This window comes from Rhinopithecus roxellana, chromosome 21 (assembly GCF_007565055.1).
Source record: "Rhinopithecus roxellana isolate Shanxi Qingling chromosome 21, ASM756505v1, whole genome shotgun sequence".
NCBI lineage: Eukaryota > Metazoa > Chordata > Mammalia > Primates > Cercopithecidae > Rhinopithecus > Rhinopithecus roxellana.
Genome location: NC_044569.1, coordinates 75,226,141 through 75,234,721, shown reverse-complemented (window position 1 = coordinate 75,234,721; position 8,581 = coordinate 75,226,141). Strand labels below are relative to the sequence as shown.

Sequence of the window (8,581 nt, the reverse complement as noted above, 5' to 3'; positions counted from 1 at the left end):
TAAATGTCTTCTTTTGAGAAGTGTCTGTTCATATCTTCTGCCCATTTTTTGATGGAGTAGTTTGCTTCTTTCTTGTAAATTTGTTTAAGTTCTTTGTAGATTCTGGATATTAGCCCTTTGTCAGATGAATAGATTGCAAAAAGTTTCTCCCGTTCTGTAGGTTGCCTGTTCACTCTGATGACAGTTGCTTTTGCTATGCAGAAGCTCTTTAGCTTAATTAGATCCCATTTGTCAATTTTGATTTTTGTTGCCACTGCTTTTGGTGTTTTAGACATCAAGCCTTTGCCCATGCCTATGTCCTGAATGGCATTGGCCAAGCTTTCTTCTTGGATTTTTATGGTCCTAGGTTTATGTTGATTTAAGTCTTTGATCCATCTTGAGTTGATTTTTGTATAAGGTGTAAGGAAGGGGTCCAGTTTCAGTTTTCTGCATATGGCTAGCCAGTTTTCCCAACACCATTCATTAAATAGGGAATCAATTAATTTGATTCATTAGGACCAGATTCCTTATACTTTTGGTGGTATGATTCTGTGAAATGGTTGGTAATTTTTTAACTAGCCCTGTTTTATGGGACCTTAATACCCTGCTAAGTGTACTTGAGCTTTATATTGCTATTTTTTACTCTTTTATAGCCATGGCCACTTTCTTTTTCTTTTCTTTTTTGCTTTTTTTTACACTCCAACGCCAATTTATTTTCAAAAACGGCTCTGTGGTATCCTATAGTTTGTCTTTTTTTGTATAATTATACAAACTTTGAAAGTTACATAAGTTGTAATGATCTAATAGTATTAATAGCCATCCAAAAAACACTTTCCCACCCTCTCAACAACCATCCAGGGGGAAGTAAAAGTCCTGAAAAGAGGCCAGTTCAACATGGCCTCTACCCTGGTAGAAACATAATTTGAAAAGAGAAGAAAACAGAAATTAACTAAGAGGTGTTGCCAGTGTCTCTCAGGAGTGGGGCCCTGGCTGTTGTCAGGGGTCATGAAAGGCAGAGCCTGCAGCATGCAGTAAGGTGGCCAGGAGACCTTGCAGCCTTATCTTCCTCACCCCTGCACATCCACATCCCAACTTAGGTGTCATGGAAATCCTTCAGCAGGGTTCTCCTCCGCTGCTTCTGCTTCTCCAAGTCTCCTCTGTCACTGCTGTCTGCATGCTTCACTTTCCATGAGAGGTTTTCGATCTCAGCCTCCAGCTGAGCCTGCTGGTATTCAGACAGCTTCTTCCTGGATCCAGACTCCATGTAATATGCATATGGATTGGTTATTGCAGGGTGTATTGACACTTGGCCAAGAGCTTGGCAGCATTCTGTAGGTACTGCCAGTAAATCCATGTCCCCAGATTGTTCATGACCCTCTCCTGAATCTTCTCATGAATCTGCTGGTATGTCTGTGCCTCTAGCTGCAAGTTTCTGTTGTGGTTTTCCCATCTCTCCAAGTAGAATAAGTACTTCTTTTTTTTTTTTTTTTTTTTTTTTTTTTTTTTTTGAGACGGCGTCTGGCTCTGTCTCCCAGGCTGGAGTGCAGTGGCCGGATCTCAGCTCACTGCAAGCTCCGCCTCCCGGGTTTACGCCATTCTCCTGCCTCAGCCTCCGGAGTAGCTGGGACTACAGGCGCCCGCCACCTCGCCCGGCTAGTTTTTTGTATTTTTAGTAGAGACGGGGTTTCACCGTGTTAGCCAGGATGGTCTCGATCTCCTGACCTCGTAATCCACCCGTCTCAGCCTCCCAAAGTGCTGGGATTACAGGCTTGAGCCACCGCGCCCGGCAGAATAAGTACTTCTTGAGGGCTTCCCTCTCCTGGGCTTGTTGGCACTGGTTCACAATGTCAGGATTCTCCTTGTAAGTACTGCACTCATATTATTCACTGCCATGAGCCTTCCAGTCTTCTGGATACATCCAGCAGAAGTCGTGTATACATTTGGAGCGCTGCATGTGATTGCAGCCTCCATTCTTCTCAATGCAGATGTTGCATTTGGGACAGTCTTTAATGTGAGCACTAATGTAGTTGACTGTTTCAGAGTCGTCTGCACACTTCGTGAGCCATTTTCGGATTGTGACACAGTCTGTGGGTGCGTGATATATTTGATGACACTTAAAACAGAAGACCTCATTGCACTGATTGCACTGTATTCAGCGAGCTCTAGGCTCCTGTACCCGAATAACCATGAGGCAGTCTGCACCAGGGCACAGCTGGGGCTGGTAATGACTCTCCACATAGCCCCTGAAGAGGTAGAACCTGTATTTCTATCTCAGTTTTTCCTTGGGAAGCAATGGAAACACAAAGTCCTCTGGTGTATGGAGTGGGACAGTCCTGAGCCATGCAAGAGACTCCCACACCCATACCATCCTTGACGAGAATTGAGCAGTGCTGCTCCCAGCAGCTGCGGCAAAACTGGTGTTGACAGAGCAGGGAGAGTAGGTTTTTCTTTTGTGCAAACTGCATACACGCTGCACAATGGTGAGGGGGATGAGATGTGGGAACATGTTTTATGGATTAGCCTGAACTCAAGCCTCAATGAGCAGTTGAGCAGAATTGGACTTGTACCTGTCCAATCTCTCTGAAACTTGCCAATGGAAATTGACTAATATAAGTTTAGCAACTGAATGAGATACCTTTAGGACAGAGTCTAAGCTGGTCATGTGCTCATTCAGGGCACCCTCAGATCTCTTGTAGGTCAAGTAAGTGAACTGGTACTCCTCGGGATCAAAGGCATCAGCCCCCTGCTGCTCCACATCGGTGGCTACAGCCAGGTAATAGTCCTCTATGTCCCCAGGGTCTACATCCTCTTCTTCTTCCACTTCCTCACAATTTGAGTCATAGTGCTCTTCATTGCTGTCAGATGCCTGGCTATTGATGTCCACAGACATCTCAGCATCCAGCCAAGTTGCAGAAAAGCAGTTGCTTTTTTCCCCTCCCCCCAAAACTACCGCTTTCTCAAATGCATTAGTATTTTTGTTTTCTGTAATTCTTGGAGACCTCTTAGGCAGATGTCACCCAAATACTCTATGTAATATATTTCCATCAGTAGCTGCGGCTCCGCGGCTGCTGAGCCCGGGCGAGCCAGACCAGGTCAGCCCGGGACAGAGGGATTTGACTGGGGCCCAGCTGCAGCAGAGGCAGAGGCAGTGGGCTGACCCAGGTCCAGCCATGGCCACTTTCAATACGTTTAGAAGATAGTGCATACATATTGAGAACTATGTTACACATAAACGTGTCAAAACATGTGTTTACCTTTTATATTCCCTAATTCGTGTTTGGAAAGGAAAATTTTCCCAAACTTGTATTATACTACTAAATTGCACAAGCTGCACTTATCACTAATACTCTGAGATTCTGTTTTCTCCAATAAAAAGTTTTAACTTCACAGTTGAAATTCACTGCTTGAAGCTATGTATAATGGAAAAGCTCCATTTAACTAAGATCATTTATGCATATCACTTCTAGATTCTTGGGCATTTTTAAAGTCAAATTATATAGCACTCGTTGATCAATTAACCACAAACTGTTTCTGGATGCATACACTGTGATAAGTTTATGTAGAAAACAAAACAATACAGGGAAGTGAGTCATGCACTAAATCTGGTGAGGAAAATATGCATAAATAGATAATTATAGTATAACATAATACATCTTACAGAAAAGGTAGATACCAGGTATTTTAAGTTCAAAATGTGAAGCTTTTTGTTTTGTTTTGTTTTGTTATTTTAGTTTGAAGTTTTCAACCTGCTGAAGTGGAAGGAGAGATTCTTGGGAAAGCTTTACAAAAAAAGATGACATTTTAGCTGAGTTAAAAAGAGTAATTGTAGTTTATTCGACAGCAAAGAGGTGAGGAAGAAGAAATTCTGGGCAGAAAGAATAGCCTATAGAACATCAAAAAGGCATAGAGGATAAAGACGTAGCTGTGGAGGAGAAACATGTGAATTTTATTTTAGCCTTGTCTGTTTATTCTGCTTGCCACATTGGGCAGCTTATGTAGCCTCTCAAACGCCCAATTTTTTTCTTTTTGAAATGGGGAGAATGATTATACCTTCCCCATAAAGTTGAGCAAAAGTTAAATGAGATAAAAATGTCAAATATTTCATACATCTCTCTCATAATTCTAGTGTTCAAATACTCCTTTCATTTCTCGTGGAGGTGCTGAACCACGTCATGTAAGTGGAAAAACTACAGGATAGTTCAGTATAGCATGGGTTGTGTGAGAAATGAGCGCAACAATGGTAACACTCATTTGGATGTTTGTGGTAACGGATAGGAATACCCATGAAAGACTTCAAGCAGGGAAGAGATGTGATCAGATTTTTGCTCTAGCTATCTAACATTGCTAGCAGTGTGAAAAAAGGATAAATGAGGCTGGTAAGTGAGGGCAAGGACACTATTGAAATAATGAGGAAAACTAACAGAGGAGGTACACATCAGAGTAGAGTGGGGTAGAATCTTCAAGGAACTTAATGAATGATTGCCCAGGGTGAGAAAAAAGAGGAGCAGGAAGAAGTCAGAGAGAGTTAGTCTAGAAGAACTTCCAAATGTCAGGCTCTAACGACTAGGTGAAATAAGAACAGATAATATTACAAGAAAAAAAATACAATAAGCTGCAGACTGTTATGTTGTTCTAACTGTCGGAGCTATAGGACCGAGAGCTGAAAGTGATTTATGAAAACTAGAAGCAGAGGGATGACCTCACAGGAGAAGATTGTCCTGAGTTGAGCTTTACATATAAATAAAGTGCACACTGTGAACAGAGAAACACAGTTATTAGATGAATTCACAACATGAACACACTAAGCTGGATCGACAAAACTTTGTAGTACCATATGTCATCGGGTGCTTTCTGTATTTGTTTATTTATTTATTTATATCACATCAGATTCCACAGAGCAAGGGTCCCCAGCCCTCAGGCAGGAATGGGTACCATGGCCTGTTAAGAACCTGGCCACACAGCCAGAGGTGAGCCGCAGATGAGCCAGCGTTACCACCTGAACTCCGCCTCCTGTCGGATCAGTGGGGACTTTAGATTCTCATGGGATCGCAAACCCTATTGTGAACTGCACAGACAAGGGATCTAGGTTGCGTGCTCCTTACTAGAATCTAACTAATTAATGCCTGATGATCTGAGGTGGAACAGTTTCATCCTGAAACCATCTCCCCTGCCTCAGTCCATGGAAATATTCTCTTCCATGAAGCCAGTCCCTGGTGCCAAATGAGTTGGGCACCACTGCCATAGAGAATGGGAGACAGCTAGTGCCTTCTATGTACCCAATCATTGTTGGAAAGAGTGAAGGTTAACATAAAATATTTTAAGGAAAGGATGCATTAAAATACAAATTCAAATAATACAACACAGCAGTGTAAAATTTGCCAAAAGTTGGAAAATTACTTGTTTTCTGCAAGTCATTTTGAGCAGAGACACTTGGCACCTGGGAGGTAACAAAGCAGGGCTTTAAACAGATTGGGCTTTAAACAGTTTTACCTCCTTAATGAGTTCTACCATATTCAAATTAGAATGATCTATTATTTCAAACAGAATCATCTATAGACACATTATTTTCTCAAGTGTTTTATGCAGCATGACAGCGGTTGTTGAATCACTTTTAATAAAGAGAGTCCTTTTTACTGTTTTTGCTAGTCTTTTGGGTTAAATCTTATTATGTTTTTACTAATAGACATCCTATATGGAATATAGTACTTAAAAGTTAAATGTTGGCTGGGCTTAGTGGCTCATGCCTATAATCCCAGCACTTTGGGAGGCCAGGGTAAATGGATTACCTGAGGTCAGGGGTTCAAGACCAGCCTGACCAATATGGTGAAGCCCTGTCTATATTTAAAATACAAAAATTAGGGCGTGTGCGGTGGCTCACTGCTGTAATCCCAGAACTTTGGGAGGCCGAGGCAGGTGGATCATGAGGTCAGGAGATTGAGACCATCCTGGCTAATACGGTGAAACCCTGTCTCTACAAAAATACAAAAAATTAGCCGGGCATGGTGGCGGGCACCTGTAGTCCCAGCTACTCGGGAGGCTGAGGCAGGAGAATGGCATGAACCCGGGAGGCGGCGCTTGCAGTGAGCCAAGATCGGGCCACTGTACTCCAGTTGGGGCGACAGAGCAAGACTCCATCTCAAAAAAAAAAAAAAAAAAAAAAAAAAAAATTAACCAGGCATAGTGAAGTTCTTAATGGAACGAATGGCCAAAGAATATTGGATTGGCACCTCTGCACAGGTGGATGTACTCCAGCATAGAATTTTCTTTAGGAAGTAATTTTATACCTGAACAAATGTAGGCTTTAATTCCCAGAGAGTCATATGCTTATAGCCAAAATTATTTTCCCCTCAAAAACATTTAAATAAAAGGTGACCACCAATCCAAAAATGTGCTAGAAAATGTCAAAAGACATTGTATCAGTTTATCTGGTACTCAGAAATATGATTTCCCACCATACCCACTAAGACCAACTAACTTCAAATATCACACTCTAACCTTGAAAACAAAATGTATTAACTTGTGGAATTATCAGTTATACATCATTTGGAAACTTAGAAACTATGCATATAAATTTAATTTTCCTAGTTTTAGAATAGTAAGGTTTTTTATATCATTAAACAAATATGTAGTTCATTTCCTACTTTTAAGAAAATCATGCCATCACCCTACAGAAGGTATTTATTCTTATATATTTGGTTAGAGGATAATTCACTTCAAAATAATTCCAATTGAAGTGTTTGTAACATGAAAGATGATCCAAGACACAGGATCGTTTTACAGGGATCGAGATAGCTATCCTATATATACAGGTGACGTTTCTTCTTACTGTGACTCTTTTATTAAGTGTTTAAGTTACAATGAAGCCATATTTATGCTTATAAAGAAAAAATTAAGTTTTAGCTGTATACTCAAAAAGTAATGGTTATGAAACAAAATAAAATATTTTACTATGTCTGTTTTAAAATTTTCAAATAATTCAACTAAAGAGATTTTTAAAAATAAGTCAGAAGTATAGAAGATATTACTCACCTGAAATTTATTAATAATGAAGCTGGCAAGTGTTGATTTTTTCTTTATGTAATTCTTCACGAATTAATTTTACAAACTGATTTATGATATACTATTCTTTCTCCTGTCTAATACATTTCAATAAATATTTATAATACAAAAAATATTTTATTTAAAATTATAAATGTGTTTAACCTCACTCAAACTACCAAGGTAAACTAATAAGGTAACCATCAACATTGATGCACAAATAATTTTTGAATTATCTGTCCAATTCTCTCCTTTATTATACACTTATTTCAATTTATTTGAAATAGAAATTTTCATAGTATAAAAAAGTAACTTTGGAGGTGCTGGAAACATATCCATTATCTGAGATATGAAAATATCTAAGAATAAAAATATATTTTAAAAGAAGCTTTAGAAACATGCTTAACATAATATAACTGGATGTTAAATCTGTGTTGAATTCAGTCATTAGTAAATGATAAAGTTCTAAAATTACCTATATTGTCATTTGCTTAAAAATGTGGGAGAATTCTAGCACTCAGTTTCTATTCTTTGACTTTAATGTAATACAGTGAGAACTTCATTATAATGTAGTGTTCAAAACATATTGCCAATTTTTAAAATAAATTCATTTTGCTTTTAAGCTAACAGTTTATAAACAATTTCAAATGGGAGTTCTTGAAGTTTTTAATGGTATCCATCTTTAATGCAGCTCTTTTTTATTTAATTAAAAGTAAATTATGTTTCAAACTCTAAATTCACTAATTGAAATATTTACAATTAACAACATAAATGCACTTTCTTAATTAGAAGCTCATCATCGTTCAAGACTTCAATAACAGCTCTTAATGTATCTCCCATTCCCTAATCCCCTTCAACCCACAGCAAAAAGTGTGATTAATATTGGGAAACAAATTTGGAACATTTTAAAGTAATTTTTATTTGTCTATGCCAAATTAGCCAAAACAATTTTAACTTATGTAAAATAAGTCCTTTATTCCTATACACATCTTTATTCTCACATTGAAATTCTAAACAGAGAAAATAACAATTGCCATCACATATTGAGCACATACTAAATTTCACTTTTTATATTACCCACTTTTCTCATATTATTTCACCTTATTATCATAACATCAGTATATGAAAACCATTGCTCTTTTGAAACAAAACCCTGGAATGTTATTAAATTGGCTTAAGCTTTCACTATAGATAGTTAGTGGCAGAACTGTGATTCAAGACCAAATCTATTATTTTAAATGGTGCTCTCTTGAACATTATACTCTACTGATTTGCTAATATTCTTGACAAAAATAAACAGTAAAAATCAATCATTTAAATGTATTTGCATATTCTGATTTGTAACAATATTTTTGTTTTATTTTTAATTTTATATATAGTATCTCTGACCATTAAAGACATGTAAGCTATTATGGAAAACAGTATGGCGATTCCTCAAGGATCCAGAACTAGATGTACCATATGACCCAGCCATCCCATTACTGGGTATATACCCAAAGGATCATAAATCATGCTGCTATAAAGACACATGCACACGTATGTTTATTGCGGCACTATTCACAAT

The 8,581-nt window shown here is 38.3% G+C and overlaps 1 pseudogene; it reads right to left on the bottom strand.

The window, feature by feature from the left end:
- Positions 1 to 747: 747 nt before the first annotated feature.
- Positions 748 to 2,869, bottom strand: LOC104676162 (annotated as a pseudogene).
- Positions 2,870 to 8,581: the final 5,712 nt, after the last annotated feature.